The 17,465-nt window shown below is 46.3% G+C and overlaps 1 long non-coding RNA gene across 1 annotated transcript; it reads right to left on the bottom strand.

Moving 5' to 3' along the window:
* Positions 1–9,411: 9,411 nt before the first annotated feature.
* On the bottom strand, positions 9,412–16,676 carry LOC133118988 (uncharacterized). The gene is made up of 3 exons (XR_009706465.1): positions 16,462–16,676; positions 15,720–15,841; positions 9,412–9,470 (listed from the first exon to the last, which is right to left on the bottom strand). It is a non-coding gene; the product is annotated as an uncharacterized LOC133118988 (long non-coding RNA).
* Between the last annotated feature and the right edge of the window lie 789 nt (positions 16,677–17,465).

Here is a 17,465-nt window from a genome sequence, read left to right as displayed (position 1 = left end):
CTCCGCGGATGGGTGCAGGGGCCAAAGGAAGCCGCTGATGGTATTCTGAGACACGCAGGACAATCTAGGTCCATGTAAATTTTGTGTATGCTGGCGAGCAGTGCTAAATCAGGATACAGGCTAGAGCAGTGCTAAATCAGGATACAGGCTAGAGCAGTGCTAAATCAGGATACAGGCTAGAGCAGTGCTACATCAGGATACAGGCTAGAGCAGTGCTAAATCAGGATACAGGCTAGAGCAGTGCTAAATCAGGATACAGGCTAGAGCAGTGCTAAATCAGGATACAGGTTAGAGCAGTGCTAAATCAGGATACAGGCTAGAGCAGTGCTAAATCAGGATACAGGCTAGAGCAGTGCTAAATCAGGATACAGGTTAGAGCAGTGCTAAATCAGGATACAGGCTAGAGCAGTGCTAAATCAGGATACAGGCTAGAGCAGTGCTAAATCAGGATACAGGCTAGAGCAGTGCTAAATCAGGATACAGGCTAGAGCAGTGCTAAATCAGGATACAGGCTAGAGCAGTGCTAAATCAGGATACAGGCTAGAGCAGTGCTAAATCAGGATACAGGCTAGAGCAGTGCTAAATCAGGATACAGGCTAGAGCAGTGCTAAATCAGGATACAGGCTAGAGCAGTGCTAAATCAGGATACAGGTTAGAGCAGTGCTAAATCAGGATACAGGCTAGAGCAGTGCTAAATCAGGATACAGGCTAGAGCAGTGCTAAATCAGGATACAGGCTAGAGCAGTGCTAAATCAGGATACAGGCTAGAGCAGTGCTAAATCAGGATACAGGCTAGAGCAGTGCTAAATCAGGATACAGGCTAGAGCAGTGCTAAATCAGGATACAGGCTAGAGCAGTGCTAAATCAGGATACAGGCTAGAGCAGTGCTAAATCAGGATACAGGCTAGAGCAGTGCTAAATCAGGATACAGGTTAGAGCAGTGCTAAATCAGGATACAGGTTAGAGCAGTGCTAAATCAGGATACAGGCTAGAGCAGTGCTAAATCAGGATACAGGCTAGAGCAGTGCTAAATCAGGATACAGGTTAGAGCAGTGCTAAATCAGGATACAGGCTAGAGCAGTGCTAAATCAGGATACAGGCTAGAGCAGTGCTAAATCAGGATACAGGCTAGAGCAGTGCTACATCAGGATACAGGCTAGAGCAGTGCTAAATCAGGATACAGGCTAGAGCAGTGCTAAATCAGGATACAGGTTAGAGCAGTGCTAAATCAGGATACAGGCTAGAGCAGTGCTAAATCAGGATACAGGCTAGAGCAGTGCTAAATCAGGATACAGGCTAGAGCAGTGCTAAATCAGGATACAGGCTAGAGCAGTGCTAAATCAGGATACAGGCTAGAGCAGTGCTAAATCAGGATACAGGCTAGAGCAGTGCTAAATCAGGATACAGGCTAGAGCAGTGCTAAATCAGGATACAGGCTAGAGCAGTGCTAAATCAGGATACAGGCTAGAGCAGTGCTAAATCAGGATACAGGTTAGAGCAGTGCTAAATCAGGATACAGGTTAGAGCAGTGCTAAATCAGGATACAGGCTAGAGCAGTGCTAAATCAGGATACAGGCTAGAGCAGTGCTAAATCAGGATACAGGTTAGAGCAGTGCTAAATCAGGATACAGGCTAGAGCAGTGCTAAATCAGGATACAGGCTAGAGCAGTGCTAAATCAGGATACAGGCTAGAGCAGTGCTACATCAGGATACAGGCTAGAGCAGTGCTAAATCAGGATACAGGCTAGAGCAGTGCTAAATCAGGATACAGGCTAGAGCAGTGCTAAATCAGGATACAGGTTAGAGCAGTGCTAAATCAGGATACAGGTTAGAGCAGTGCTAAATCAGGATACAGGCTAGAGCAGTGCTAAATCAGGATACAGGCTTGAGCAGTTGGAATGCACAACAGGAGGTAACACTGAATTGTTTAATGGCAGTTTCAACCACTGCAGATTTATCCCCTTCTTCCCTCTTAGCCTCTTATCATGTCTTAATAGTGTTTATTTTTTCCACAAAGCTAATGCACCCCTGTCAGGTTTCCATTAACGCTTATTTTTACCGTATTTAATCTCATGCTCCAACAACCTCGTTTTTATGTTATCAATTTGATTTGGGCTAAAACTGCCTTTTGCAGGGAAGCCCAAATTCACCCACTTGATGCATTGGTGTGTGGCCTCCGGTCCACACTTATCATGCATTATTTTCAGAGGACCCGTGAATTCTGGGTCTTGCCTCTTCGAACTCTTCGACCCCATGATTATTATTTATTAATAATTTCCCTTTTTCATGCGCAAATGTTATGTATATAAAAAAAATCCCACTTTTTCCTTTATTTTTTTCTAAAAGGTGCACCTTTAACTAATCAAAGTTGGATTCAAATTATTTTAGAATTTAGTGGTAAAATCTACTTTAGACAATTTGTCTCCACTGTCAACAACACTTTCACACACACGCGCGCACACACGCACACACACACACACACACGCCTGCACACATGCGCACACACACACACCCGCTACACAACGCCTCTATGAACGGCCTGTGTTCAGCTTGCACTCTCATAGACAACAACAGATATCATATTACACAACAACAAGGTCACTTTCTTCAGAGCTAGATTTTATACGTGTTTACTCCTTAAGGCCTCTCTATTATTGCAATTACAACTACTACATCTATCAGCGCTTGCGACCCAGTCCCAGAGTATTAGTATTGCTACCAAACACTCTCTAACACTCACAGCGCTTTGGACCCGGTCCCTAGAGTGTTAGTGAGAGCATACCGGCTCTAGAGAGCATACTGGCTCTCGTGTTTGAATCACTCCCGGAGTGATGGGCCCGTCAGCCCCAAGTCAAACGAGGTACCTTTTAGTGATTTACTATGGCCTCACCTGAGTGTTCTTTTGTTTTTTAGGATCGCCTATTGGTTACCCCTCACATGAACGTCCCCAAATCAGACCGGATACCATCGTCCTTCCCCGTAGGCGACTGCTTACAATCCCTTCGTGGGGCGGGGTTTTCGGTTCACGGGACTCTAACCCTCGGTAGTGTGCACTGTCCGTGTCCCAGACTCTCGTCTCTTCCTCGTCGCCAAACTGTGCAGGGAAAAATGCACATATAAGATATCACAGGTGAGCATCGTCTGATGAAACAGATCCAGTAAAAACACAACAATAGCTATTCTGAAGTTTAACTTTCTCATTTATTTGATCAAACAGAATAAGAGAGTGGAAGGCCTACCAGCTTTCTGATAGTTCTTCAGTTTGCACACACACACAGCCTGACTTAAATACAGTTTTCAAGGGAGAAGGGAGGGGGGAACATGAAGAAAAATACACGCAGCTGGCTGCTAACTTTTATCAGTATTTGGTCTTCACTGTTACCCCTTGTCGGCCTTCTATGAGAACCGGAGTGTGCTAGCTACCCCCTTCTGGGTGAAGCAGAGACATCTAGGCGAAAGGCTGTCTTCCTGCTGGGAGAGAGACAAAGAAAGACTCCCTTTTAACACTTAATAAAGAAGTGGTCTAACAGGAATAAGGACTATAATAAAAGGTTTACTTTGATCACATGATTATCTCTATGTTAACGCACATTGTAAATTAAGAATCAATTAGGACAATTATCATTACAATCAATTAAGAAAATTATCTTTACACCCGACGTGCACTCTGTCATAAACGCAGCTCAACGCCCGGAATGCGTCTCCCTTCAGCCGCGGTCCCTTTGAACCCCATTCCTCAATCCATGGCCCTCCAGGGCCCAGAACTGGATTTGGGGGCCAGATTTGAGAATCCGGTTATGCTCTATTTCATAATAATAATAATTTGTTATCCAGGTTTATCCAAAGCGACTTACAGTTGGTTAGACTAAGACAGTCGCACCCTGGAGGAATGCAGGGTTAAGCGCCTTGCTCAAGGGCCCAACAGCTGTGCAGATCTTATTGTGGACACACTGGGGTTTGGACCTTGAACCTTCTGGGTCCCTGCTAAGCACATTAGCCACTAGGCTACATGCTGCCTCTGCCCATTCATTCCCTAGCACTTACTGTGCAAATGCCAGGGACTATTTTAAACACTATGAAACCGGCTGTGAAGTGTACTTGCGTAGTACTTACATACGGTACTGACTGGCTGTTTCAGAGAGCTCACCACTAAAGGATCGAAGTAGTTCCCGAATAATGACACAAATAGCTGTGTGCGCAGCCAGTAAACACGAGGTCGTTAAAGGGCTGTAAACTAAAGCGTTGGGGAGAATCCCGGATTAGGAACAGCCGTAGCATCGGGGGCGTTTATGTTCGGGTCCCGTGAAGCCGAGCCTCGGGGCGCTTTGAGGCCACTGCCTGGGGGGGCGACAGGGCGGCCTGCTGCTCCTGCAGGAGAGCACACGGGAGAGGATTTAAGGCCCTGCCATTTCACACCGGATCCACTCGCCAGCTCATTCTCTCCTGGATGTAAAACTTGTGCACAAGCAGCTTTTTTAATCACAGTAAAAGATGAAGTATACAGTCAACACCAACAGCAGTCATGAACATAATATACACTAATCTTCATTTCATTTACATAACATCATTGAATTAACATAATTTACACTCTTATACACTTACTGTAAATGAGCACCTGCTAGGTCAACCTACCCTGTATAAAGGTTAAATCAAAATTAATCTCAGAAACCATAGCAATACTTGGGACAAAAAAAATTATCATTACTTGCGTATGTTTGTGTTTTGAGCGCATTCCCACAGCGTGCGTCTGTGTGTGGTCAATAAACAGTCCAATCCGTGATGTAATCAAACTACAAACTACAATGTAATGAAACTACAAGCCCCATGATGCGCCCTTCCTCAATATATGCAGTTTTCTGCACGCGTGCGACCCGGCGTATCAAACAGCCGAACGCTCTGCTTCCTGCCACCCCGCCACGGCCGGGCGTCGCCGTGTAGCAGAGTGAACCGGAGCGCCGAGAAAATCAATGATCCCCCTTTTTTTCCCCCGAGCGCCGTCGTGCTGCAAAGTTAATTTTCACGAGCTTTTAATTAAGGTCTTTAGGATCCCTCGGAGACGTTCGCTGACGGACAGCATGCTCTCTTTTCATTCAGCGCTGTTGTCAGGTTTAATTTAATGCAGCAGCGTGTGAACGCTGTGATTCTGCATTTCGCAGGCTTGAGCTGGTCAAATTACGTTGAGTTTGGAGCTGGTCTGAACTGGTCAACCAGCGTCCCAGAGCTGTTTTTCTTTCTGCCGAGTAGGCATCTGGTGATGCGTGGTGACAGGTCGCCTGAATCGAAAGCTCTCGATTCGGCTGTTACGTTTGTGAACAGCGAGTGCAGTCCTCCCACGTCTCTCTCTCTCTCTCTCTCTCTCTCTCTCCACTAGGCTATAGCACCTTAGCCACTAGACTATAGCATCTTAGCCACTAGGCTATAGCACCTTAGCCACTAGACTATAGCATCTTAGCCACTAGGCTATAGCACCTTAGCCACTAAACTAAAACATTGTAACAAGACCATTGTAAATTCCTTCCTATCATTGAAAACGGCTCAGTGACATGTTGACTCACCCTCTGCTTGTGTTTATAGTCCTTACATTTTTCTAACTATACAGTTGATGGGCCAGCACTCTGTGCCAGAACATCGTATAGCTGTGCAATAATTCACGCTCATTGGTTGAAAATTGGTTCTAATTGCCACAGCTAATCAACATCAGCGCGTTCACAGAGAAGGGGGAGGGATAAACAATGTTGTAGTTTGAGGGTGTTTGTTGCTGCTGTTCCTCTCTTGACCATTAGAAGTCCAAAATGACCTGCACTTTGTATCATTAATGAACGATCAAACTGTTAAATGACTGATTGATAAGCAATTGAAAAGCATGTTTCGGTAGAGAATGCAGTGGTCGCGTACGCATGTGTTCCTCATTGTACTTGTGTGAAAGTGGACACGTCCATAATCAAAATGGCTGATGATAGCTGGTCACTCCAGCTACATATTAACAGATATGGTGTTCCACAGGTGGTCCATTTCAGTCCATTGTCTTCCACAGGTGGTCCATTTCAGTCCATTGTCTTCAGGCCTATACTGTAACATTCTTGAGGTGTTAGGGAATGTTTTGTCTGCTTACTCTTCTGTTGAGAGTATGTTAGCTCGTCATGAATCCACTGTTTGACTACGACCATCGCTGGTCATGAGAATCATGGTGAACACCTGTAAACACAAGGAATAGTTGCTGTAGGTAAATGACCTGCTCACATTTGGTTCGAGAAGACCAGGCTGTATCATTACGCGCTCCATTGCCTCACTGCCAAACTACGAATTAAGGAACGATAACTATTAGCGTAATATATCGATATGAATGTCATTTTAAAAAATTTATTGAAATTCAAAAGTCGAGTGGATGGCGGAGTCCACACCACAACTGTCACGACACCGGCAGTGATGAACGATATCGTTGGGATCACTTTCAGAGTCATTTTTTTCTAACGATAAGACACTGACAGCCAATTAAAATCCGTCCGAATGTACAGGGCGTTACGTGCAAAACTTTATTTGAGTACAATCTGAACTGCAATAGCAGGCCTCAAATCAGTTGCAGTATATTAGCCCAGTGGAGGTTCCCATGGCGCTCTCCTTCTCTCAGTGACGCTGGAGGGCAGCAGGTTCAGCTCAGTGACGCTGGAGGGCAGCCGGTTCAGCTCAGTGACGCTGGAGGGCAGCAGGTTCAGCTCAGTGACGCTGGAGGGCAGCAGGTTCAGCTCAGTGACGCTGGAGGGCAGCCGGTTCAGCTCAGTGACGCTGGAGGGCAGCAGGTTCAGCTCAGTGACGCTGGAGGGCAGCAGGTTCAGCTCAGTGACGCTGGAGGGCAGCACGTTCGGCTCAGTGATGCTGGAGGGCAGCAGGTTCAGCTCAGTGACGCTGGAGGGCAGCAGGTTCAGCTCAGTGACGCTGGAGGGCAGCAGGTTCAGCTCAGTGAAGCTGGAGGGCAGCAGGTTCAGCTCAGTGACGCTGGAGGGCAGCAGGTTCAGCTCAGCCAACCACAGATGATGTGCACATACTACTTCACAGGCAGCTTTTCTTTCATTTGTTTTTTATCTGTAGCTATGCTACTGAGCTAGCTAGTTTGCTAAACCCGTCGCTATGACGTTTTCTAGCTCTACAAGCTGCTGCCTTCCAGGCTTCACTGAGGGGAGGAAAGTACCTTGGGCAACATCTGGGCCTTGGCCTGTCTTGACCTTTGCCCGTTCCCCTCCGCAGATAAAGGCCGGGGACCGGTTCGTGCGTACGGAGCAGGGCCTCCTGATCCGCATCCTCCACAAGAAGGACTCCGGCCGGTACTCCTGTCAGACGGTGGAGCACGGCTTCATCCAGACGCTCCTCACGGTCGCGCTGGAGGTCATGGACTCCGAGCGCCTGGGCGAGCTGCTGCACCGGGCCGAGGAGGTCGGGGAGGGGGGCCGGGCCCGGGGGGAGCCCCATCCCCGGACCCAGCCTGCCGGGACCGGGCCGAAGGTCTGGTACAGGGACTTCATGTCCCTCATCAACCACCCCGACCTGAACGGCATGGACGAGTTCTGCCAGCAGGTGTGGAAGAGGGAGCGCAAGCAGCGAAGGCAGAGGGTCCAGACAGCCCAGGCGCAGGCGCAGAAGTGGAGGCACCTGCAGGAGAGCAAGAAGGGCAGGAACAGGAGGACCCACGAGCTGGAGAGGGCGCCGAGGAGCGTGTGACCGGAGAGAGAGAGACTCCTCCAGAGAGGACGGAGAAGCCAGAACTCGACTGGAACGCGAACGCGATTCCCCGCTCTTTAGCGGCGTGCGTTAGCCAGGATGCTTACAATGGCATGGCGAAAAAAGACGCCATCACACTTGAACCCCCAACCCCACCGCCCCCGCACCACTACCACCCCCAGCCCCACCCCTGACTAATCTCCCTCATATACGATGGATGGCACCACCTGAACCAGGCCCTTGTAAATAGACTAGCAGACATCGCTTTGGACCTGTAGTTTAAGTTTTGTTCATTGTTTGGTTGTTCAACTGAAGGTAGGCAGGTAAACCACCACCGCCCCAAACTGATGCTGGTTACTGCAGCGAAACTCTACGAGGTGGACCGTCCTTGCGGGACGGAGGGGCGATACTGGGGTCGAAATCGAGTTCAGTTTTTATCCAAGTGTTCATCCGTACAGTTTTGAACAAAATCCTACGTGCTCGTCTTCCACCTTCCCTGGAAGGCGGGCCCTGAGTCTAAAACCTGTGTTTGTGTCCAAGCAGGCCCTACTCAGCATGGATCAAGACTTTAAACCTGATAGAGCAACACATCCGGATGCGGATCAGTAACATCGTCATTAGTATTTACCGTAAGATGATATTACTGTCTTCAAGTACAGAGTACACCGTTTCATTTTCAAAGCTGGCAATGCTACGTTCTCTGACAAAGTTTAACCCTCGAGACACCGGTCAATGTGATGAGTAGCAAATCTGTGTTAAGGACGGGAATAAGTTCATATTTGGATACCTATTTCAACTTGTTTCGCAAAGGAATGTTTTATTTTTTACATCAACAGAGGTCTATCTAAAAAATAAAAAAAAATCCTGGAAGAGTTTAACTTGTATTTTATTGTACATTTCCTTTCATACTGCATCCTTGTTACAGTTACAACTTTCAACATTTTTACATGTGTCACTCAATCATTTTTAACATTCTTTTTTTTAAGTTATTTTGGATATGTTGTAGCTTTTCTGAGTTTCAGAACATTCTGCAGTATATTCATGAGTGTGTTGTGCCCAACACATGTATATTAATAATTTGTCTTTGAAAAGTAAACTGTTATTTGTGTGTGTGTATATACATTATTGTATCTATCAAACCAAACACCATTGTGTAATTTATTGCTCTTTGTTTTGTGGGTAGGCTCATATAGAAAAGATAATAACGGTGCTTTGTCACTGGAATATAAATATGAAAAGCAACAATGTTAATATGCATTACATTTCTGTCAGTGTGATGGACCAAGTCTGCAGTTTTGCACTGTCCAACAAACATGGCAGCCACTTCTGTCGTTTGTTTTAAACAATTAGATTTCGGCTTTTAACAAACAGATCAGTTCCGTTACGAAAGAAAAGTAATTCACAGTCTGACAAAATTAGCTAGTACTGGATCAACTGTTGATAGTTTGATATCTTACATAAGAAAATGTTGCTTTTTCTCTACCCTAAAATACCAGGCGAAAAAGGACACTTTTTATTTACATTTCAGTTTTTCTTCCTTACAAAATAGATATACACTCACCTGCCATGTTGTAGTAGTTCTGTAATGTAATGTCACTGAAAACAGCGAATGCATTTGCATGAGGTTGAGAGGCTGGTGATGGGGGTGGCCTCCACGACTTGGTAGATGATTGCATAATAAGGAGGATGTGTCTGAAGTCCCCGCCTCCTGTCATTACCCAGAATGCACTCACAGGCCGCATTATGGGAGAAAGTTCCTGAGGGACACAATTTCCAATTTGGTAGTGCCACACGTCGGAGATGATACTCTTCATGGGCTGAAAGCTGAGGGAGCTTTATGAAAACAAGAATATAATTCCCGGAATAATATGCCAATTAATTCAGTCATGTGCGGAAGCAATGGCATTTGGGCATTAATTGAAGGCGAAGAAATGTGTCAACACTGACATCTGAAATTGTAGGCTACATTCCGACAGGTTTTTGTGTTTTGGATTTCTGTATTGCGATCGCCATTCGGCGACAAGTATAGGCCCACCTTGATCACACAGGTCGATGAATACATTTTTTTTTTTTCTGTCACATTAAGTTGTTGCTTCAACTTAGACATTTTTGAAGGGAATAAGGAAAGGGCAATAGGTTTTAGCCAATGTGAAAATGATTCCCTGACCCCTTAATGCTGAACAACAAGGATTTACAGCCAAAACCAATGCAGAGACTGGTTATCATTTTTGCATCACCATGATAATGTAAACTCGTGTCAATTTCAAATATGCAAAAGTGAATATTTGCTATGTATTTGGTATTGTTTGCAAGATAATATATTCCCTTAAAAGTAGCTGTGAATTTCTTGAAAATAAATTAGTAAATACTTAAACGAATAAGGAAAAATCTCGTCATGGTCCAACAAGTAAGATAATGTACAAATTGCATGTGAATGCTATTTTAGTGCATTAGGTTTTCTATATTATCATCTAGTATCTATTAATGTTGTGTGTAAACAAAACAAAAAACAGACGCCCTTCCAAATGCAGTGCACAGTTAACCCGTTTCAAAGGTGTAAATATTTTCCCTTCGGTAAATCAAAGGCAGTCTATAGCACTGGCATCTTTTTGGTATGCAATTCCAATTTGTTGGACGTCACTTTTGGACTGATCCTATACAGAGTGAAGGAACATGGGAAGAATAGCTTCTTGACTTTTCAATGCAACACAATACGACGTCTCTGAAATAGCATGGTTCTGTATTACCGAGGGAGGGGCGGTCATGTGACCGCTTGGCTGCCACATGACCCAGTGGAACTGGATGTGAATGAAAGACCTGCTGTAAATGATACTTTCGGCATGTAATCAGTTGTTACAATAAACATTTCTTCTAAAAATTTTTTTGCTGAATTTTGTGTTGGGTGCGAGTATTGGATGATGGGTGATGAGACCTAAATTCCAGTGGATGAGAGGCGTGTAACACACTGTGTGAGAGGCGTGTAACACACTGTGTGAGAGGTGTGTAACACTGTGTGAGAGGTGTGTAACACTGTGAGAGGCGTGTAACACACTGTGTGAGAGGCATGTAACACACTGTGTGAGAGGTGTGTAACACTGTGTGAGAGGCGTGTAACACACTGTGAGAGGTGTGTAACACACTGTGTGAGAGGTGTGTAACACTGTGTGAGAGGCGTGTAACACACTGTGTGAGAGGTGTGTAACACACTGTGTGAGAGGTGTGTAATACTGTGTGAGAGGCGTGTAACACACTGTGAGAGGCGTGTAACACTGTGTGAGAGGCGTGTAACACACTGTGTGAGAGGTGTGTAACACTGTGTGAGAGGCGTGTAACACACTGTGTGAGAGGTGTGTAACACTGTGTGAGAGGCGTGTAACACACTGTGTGAGAGGCGTGTAACACACTGTGTGAGAGGCATGTAACACACTGTGTGAGAGGCGTGTAACACACTGTGTGAGAGGTGTGTAACACACTGTGTGAGAGGCGTGTAACACACTGTGTGATTGGCGTGTAACACTGTGTGAGAGGAGTGTAACACACTGTGTGAGAGGCGTGTAACACACTGTGTGAGAGGTGTGTAACACTGTGAGATGCGTGTAACACACTGTGTGAGAGGTGTGTAACACTGTGTGAGAGGCGTGTAACACACTGTGAGAGGTGTGTAACACACTGTGAGAGGTGTGTAACACTGTGTGAGAGGCTCGTAACACACTGTGTGAGAGGTGTGTAACACACTGTGTGAGAGGTGTGTAACACTGTGTGAGAGGCGTGTAACACACTGTGAGAGGCGTGTAACACTGTGTGAGAGGCGTGTAACACACTGTGTGAGAGGTGTGTAACACTGTGAGAGGCGTGTAACACACTGTGTGAGAGGTGTGTAACACTGTGTGAGAGGCGTGTAACACACTGTGTGAGAGGCATGTAACACACTGTGTGAGAGGCGTGTAACACACTGTGTGAGAGGTGTGTAACACACTGTGTGAGAGGCGTGTAACACACTGTGTGATTTGCGTGTAACACTGTGTGAGAGGAGTGTAACACACTGTGTGAGAGGCGTGTAACACACTGTGTGAGAGGTGTGTAACACTGTGAGATGCGTGTAACACACTGTGTGAGAGGCGTGTAACACACTGTGTGAGAGGTGTGTAACACTGTGTGAGAGGCGTGTAACACACTGTGAGAGGTGTGTAACACACTGTGAGAGGTGTGTAACACTGTGTGAGAGGCTCGTAACACACTGTGTGAGAGGTGTGTAACACACTGTGTGAGAGGTGTGTAACACTGTGTGAGAGGCGTGTAACACACTGTGAGAGGCGTGTAACACTGTGTGAGAGGCGTGTAACACACTGTGTGAGAGGTGTGTAACACTGTGAGAGGCGTGTAACACACTGTGTGAGAGGTGTGTAACACTGTGTGAGAGGCGTGTAACACACTGTGTGAGAGGCGTGTAACACACTGTGTGAGAGGCATGTAACACACTGTGTGAGAGGCGTGTAACACACTGTGTGAGAGGTGTGTAACACTGTATGAGAGGCGTGTAACACACTGTGTGAGAGGCGTGTAACACTGTGTGAGAGGCGTGTAACACACTGTGTGAGAGGTGTGTAACACACTGTGTGAGAGGCGTGTAACACACTGTGTGATTGGCGTGTAACACTGCGTGAGAGGAGTGTAACACACCATGTGTGATGGGTGTAACACTGTGCGAGAGGTGTGTAACACACTGTGTGAGAGGTGTGTAACACTGTGAGAGGCGTGTAACACACTGTGAGAGGTGTGTAACACACTGTGTGAGAGGTGTGTAACACTGTGTGAGAGGCGTGTAACACACTGTGTGAGAGGCGTGTAACAAACTGTGTGAGAGGTGTGTAACACACTGTGTGAGAGGCGTGTAACACACTGTGTGAGAGGTGTGTAACACACTGTGTGAGAGGTGTGTAACATTGTGTGAGAGGCGTGTAACACTGTGTGAGAGGTGTGTAACACTGTGTGAGAGGCGTGTAACACACTGTGTGAGAGGCATGTAACACACTGTGTGAGAGGCATGTAACACACTGTGTGAGAGGCGTGTAACACACTGTGTGTGATGCGTGTAACACTGTGTGAGAGGTGTGTAACACACTGTGTGAGAGGCGTGTAACACTGTGTGAGAGGTGTGTAACACACTGAGTGAGAGGTGTGTAACACTGTGTGAGAGGCGTGTAACACACTGTGTGTGATGCGTGTAACACTGTGCGAGAGGTGTGTAACACACTGTGTGAGAGGTGTGTAACACTGTGTGAGAGGCGTGTAACACTGTGTGAGAGGCGTGTAACACACTGTGTGAGAGGCGTGTAACACACTGTGTGAGAGGTGTGTAACACTGTGTGAGAGGCGTGTAACACATTGTGTGAAAGGCGTGTAACAGCCTGTGTGAGAGATGTGTAACACACTGTGTGAGAGGTGTGTAACACTGTGTGAGAGGCGTGTAACACACTGTGTGAGAGGCGTGTAACACACTGTGTGAGAGGCGTGTAACACACTGTGAGAGGTGTGTAACACACTGTGTGAGAGGTGTGTAACACTGTGTGAGAGGTGTGTAACACACTGTGTGAGAGGTGTGTAATACTGTGTGAGAGGCGTGTAACACACTGTGAGAGGTGTGTAACACTGTGTGAGAGGCGTGTAACACACTGTGTGAGAGGTGTGTAACACTGTGTGAGAGGCGTGTAACACACTGTGTGAGAGGTGTGTAACACTGTGTGAGAGGCGTGTAACACACTGTGTGAGAGGCGTGTAACACACTGTGTGAGAGGCATGTAACACACTGTGTGAGAGGTGTGTAACACTGTGAGATGCGTGTAACACACTGTGTGAGAGGTGTGTAACACTGTGTGAGAGGCGTGTAACACACTGTGAGAGGTGTGTAACACACTGTGAGAGGTGTGTAACACTGTGTGAGAGGCTCGTAACACACTGTGTGAGAGGTGTGTAACACACTGTGTGAGAGGTGTGTAACACTGTGTGAGAGGCGTGTAACACACTGTGAGAGGCGTGTAACACTGTGTGAGAGGCGTGTAACACACTGTGTGAGAGGTGTGTAACACTGTGAGAGGCGTGTAACACACTGTGTGAGAGGTGTGTAACACTGTGTGAGAGGCGTGTAACACACTGTGAGAGGCGTGTAACACACTGTGTGAGAGGCATGTAACACACTGTGTGAGAGGCGTGTAACACACTGTGTGAGAGGTGTGTAACACTGTATGAGAGGCGTGTAACACACTGTGTGAGAGGCGTGTAACACTGTGTGAGAGGCGTGTAACACACTGTGTGAGAGGTGTGTAACACACTGTGTGAGAGGCGTGTAACACACTGTGTGATTGGCGTGTAACACTGTGTGAGAGGAGTGTAACACACTATGTGTGATGCGTGTAACACTGTGCGAGAGGTGTGTAACACACTGTGTGAGAGGTGTGTAACACTGTGAGAGGCGTGTAACACACTGTGAGAGGTGTGTAACACACTGTGTGAGAGGTGTGTAACACTGTGTGAGAGGCGTGTAACACACTGTGTGAGAGGCGTGTAACAAACTGTGTGAGAGGTGTGTAACACACTGTGTGAGAGGCGTGTAACACACTGTGTGAGAGGTGTATAACACACTGTGTGAGAGGTGTGTAACATTGTGTGAGAGGCGTGTAACACTGTGTGAGAGGTGTGTAACACTGTGTGAGAGGCGTGTAACACACTGTGTGAGAGGCATGTAACACACTGTGTGAGAGGCATGTAACACACTGTGTGAGAGGCGTGTAACACACTGTGTGTGATGCGTGTAACACTGTGTGAGAGGCGTGTAACACACTGTGTGAGAGGCGTGTAACACTGTGTGAGAGGTGTGTAACACACTGAGTGAGAGGTGTGTAACACTGTGTGAGAGGCGTGTAACACACTGTGTGTGATGCGTGTAACACTGTGTGAGAGGCGTGTAACACACTGTGTGAGAGGTGTGTAACACACTGTGTGAGAGGCGTGTAACACTGTGTGAGAGGCGTGTAACACACTGTGTGAGAGGTGTGTAACACACTGTGTGAGAGGTGTGTAACACTGTGTGAGAGGCGTGCAACACACTGTGTGAAAGGCGTGTAACAGCCTGTGTGAGAGACATGTAACACACTGTGTGAGAGGTGGGTAACACTGTGTGAGACGCGTGTAACACACTGTGTGAGAGGCGTGTAACACACTGTGTGAGAGGCATGTAACACACTGAGAGGCGTGTAACACACTGTGTGAGAGGTGTGTAACACTGTGAGGCGTGTAACACCCTGTGTGAGAGGCGTGTAACACACTGTGTGAGAGGTGTGTAACACTGTGTGAGAGGCGTGTAACACACTGTGTGAGAGGCGTGTAACACACTGTGTGAGAGGCATGTAACACACTGAGAGGCGTGTAACACACTGTGTGAGAGGTGTGTAACACTGTGTGGGGTGTGTAACACACTGTGTGAGAGGCGTGTAACACACTGTGTGAGAGGTGTGTAACACACTTTGTGAGAGGCGTGTAACACTGTGTGAGAGGAGTGTAACACACTGTGTGAGAGGTGTGTAACACTGTGTGAGAGGCGTGTAACACTGTGTGAGAGGTGTTTAACACACTGTGTGAGAGGCATGTAACACACTGTGTGATTGGCGTGTAACACTGTGTGAGAGGAGTGTAACACACTGTGTGAGAGGTGTGTAACACACCGTGTGAGAGGCGTGTTACACACTGTGAGAGGTGAGAGGTGTGTAACACATCGTGTGAGAGGCATGTAACACACTGTGAGAGGTGAGAGGCGTGTAACACACTGTGAGAGGTGAGAGGTGTGTAACACACTGTGAGAGGTGAGAGGTGTGTAACACATGGTCGTCCTCGCCCTGGAAGGTGAGGTTGTAGCGGATCTGTGTGGCGTCGCGCCGGCAAGCAGCAGAAGGTGGACTTGTCTTCCACTTGTTGGCCACGGAGGTGTGGCACACGGCAGGGTTGTCGCTGACCTGGGCCTCCGACACGCTGGGCCAGCCCCTCGAAGCTGAAGTAGGGCCTGGTCTCACCCAGGGGGGGATGTAGTGGGTCACGTTCCTCCGAAGGGTCACCTGGTAGAGCTGCCCGAAATGATCTGAGGGACACATGGGGGACACCCTTTATAATCCTAAATCAGTGTTCTAGAACTCCACTGCTTTCAGTCACCAGTAGTGCTTGTGACATCAGCATTAGAATGTTAACCCTTTCAATCCCAAGAGTGCAATATGGTACTCAAGCACAACTACCGTAAAATCCCAAGACAGCCATATGGCTCTCTCAACCTTTTCCATTACAACCGATCAAAATGACTGCTATACTTCTGTATTAAAACCCTACAAAACGATTTGAGTGGACCCACTTCATATTGGACTTGGGACTGAAAGAGTTAACCCTTAAAAAGTATGTGTTCCAGAACTCCATTGCCTTCAGTTCCCAGAAGTGATTGTTACATTCTCATTAGAATGTTAAGTTTAGTCCTTCAAATGCTGTGCATTTTGATACACTTCATTATTGCCTCTTTGTACCTTGGAGCTATTTATTTTAGAAATGCTCCCGAATTACAGTACTTTCCAGAGAAAAATATTCACTAGGATTTTCAAGGACCGAAAAATTAAACCCAAAAAAAATAAAAAATAAAAAAAATAAAAAATAAAATTACAGATAGCCTGTGATTCTGCCCCAAGGGAACAATTAGGATCCTGCAGCGATTCTCACCTTTCCCACAATCGCCTACGTCAAACCCACAGGACTGTTATGTATGGCACTGAGGACCCAGACACAGACCAGGGGATAATCCAAAAACGTTGTTATTTATTCCGAGTTCGAAAGCCAAGAGATCTAAGACAATGGCAAAAACAGAAAAAAAAGAATAGTCGAGTAAACAGGCAAAAAGGTCAAAAATCCAATAAAAAGTGCGAAAGTACGAAAGGGCGAAGGCAAAAATCAAAGTCACTAAAACAAAGCAGATAATCAAAAACCAGGAAAGCAGATGGGCAAACAAAACAAGAGGGCAAGGCAAGCTTGAAAATCTAAGTCAAAGGGGTGTCTTCAGGAATCTCAAGGAATTTGGCTCTATAAATAATCAACGTTCTGACAATGGGTGAAACCGAGACGGTGAGCTAAACAAATAGACAACAGGTGGGTAAACATGATAGGGTAATAACATCATAACAGGAGGGAGACGGAAATGCGGACTGGATGCACGTAACCAAACATGTAAAACATACGGCTCCAGATTAGGAAGAAGACATAGGTTGAAGACGTAGTGATAGTCAGAGACAGGTGCAAACACTTCGCTGAAACTAAGCGAGTAATCAGGGATAGCATAGGGAGGCGAAGTTATGGAACAGTGCAGAAATACTAAGAGATTGCGTTAGCTACGTGAATAATTCTAAACTACCCAATAAAAGTGATTGTTAGTTAGTTAGTTAGACAGACAGTTAGTGTATTAATAGGATTAGTACTGTACAATATCTAGATTAGTAGTAGTTAGTAAGAATAGTGCTTTACAACATTTAACTACCAAGAGAAGCCGGAAGTAAGAACTACGAGATTGGAAGAAACATTGAAATCCCGAAAACTACCATAAACACCCGAATAGTGGGACACGCAGACAGGGGAGTGACTAGACTGGTAAACATTCAGACGCAGACATAACAGGGGATAACAAATGAGAAACTGTAATGGAAAACAACAACCAAGGATGTATGAAAATGAAT

The sequence above is a fragment of the Conger conger genome, chromosome 19, assembly GCF_963514075.1.
Source record: "Conger conger chromosome 19, fConCon1.1, whole genome shotgun sequence".
NCBI lineage: Eukaryota > Metazoa > Chordata > Actinopteri > Anguilliformes > Congridae > Conger > Conger conger.
Note: the sequence above shows the minus strand (reverse complement) of the source record. Positions and strands in the feature narration are given on the sequence as shown.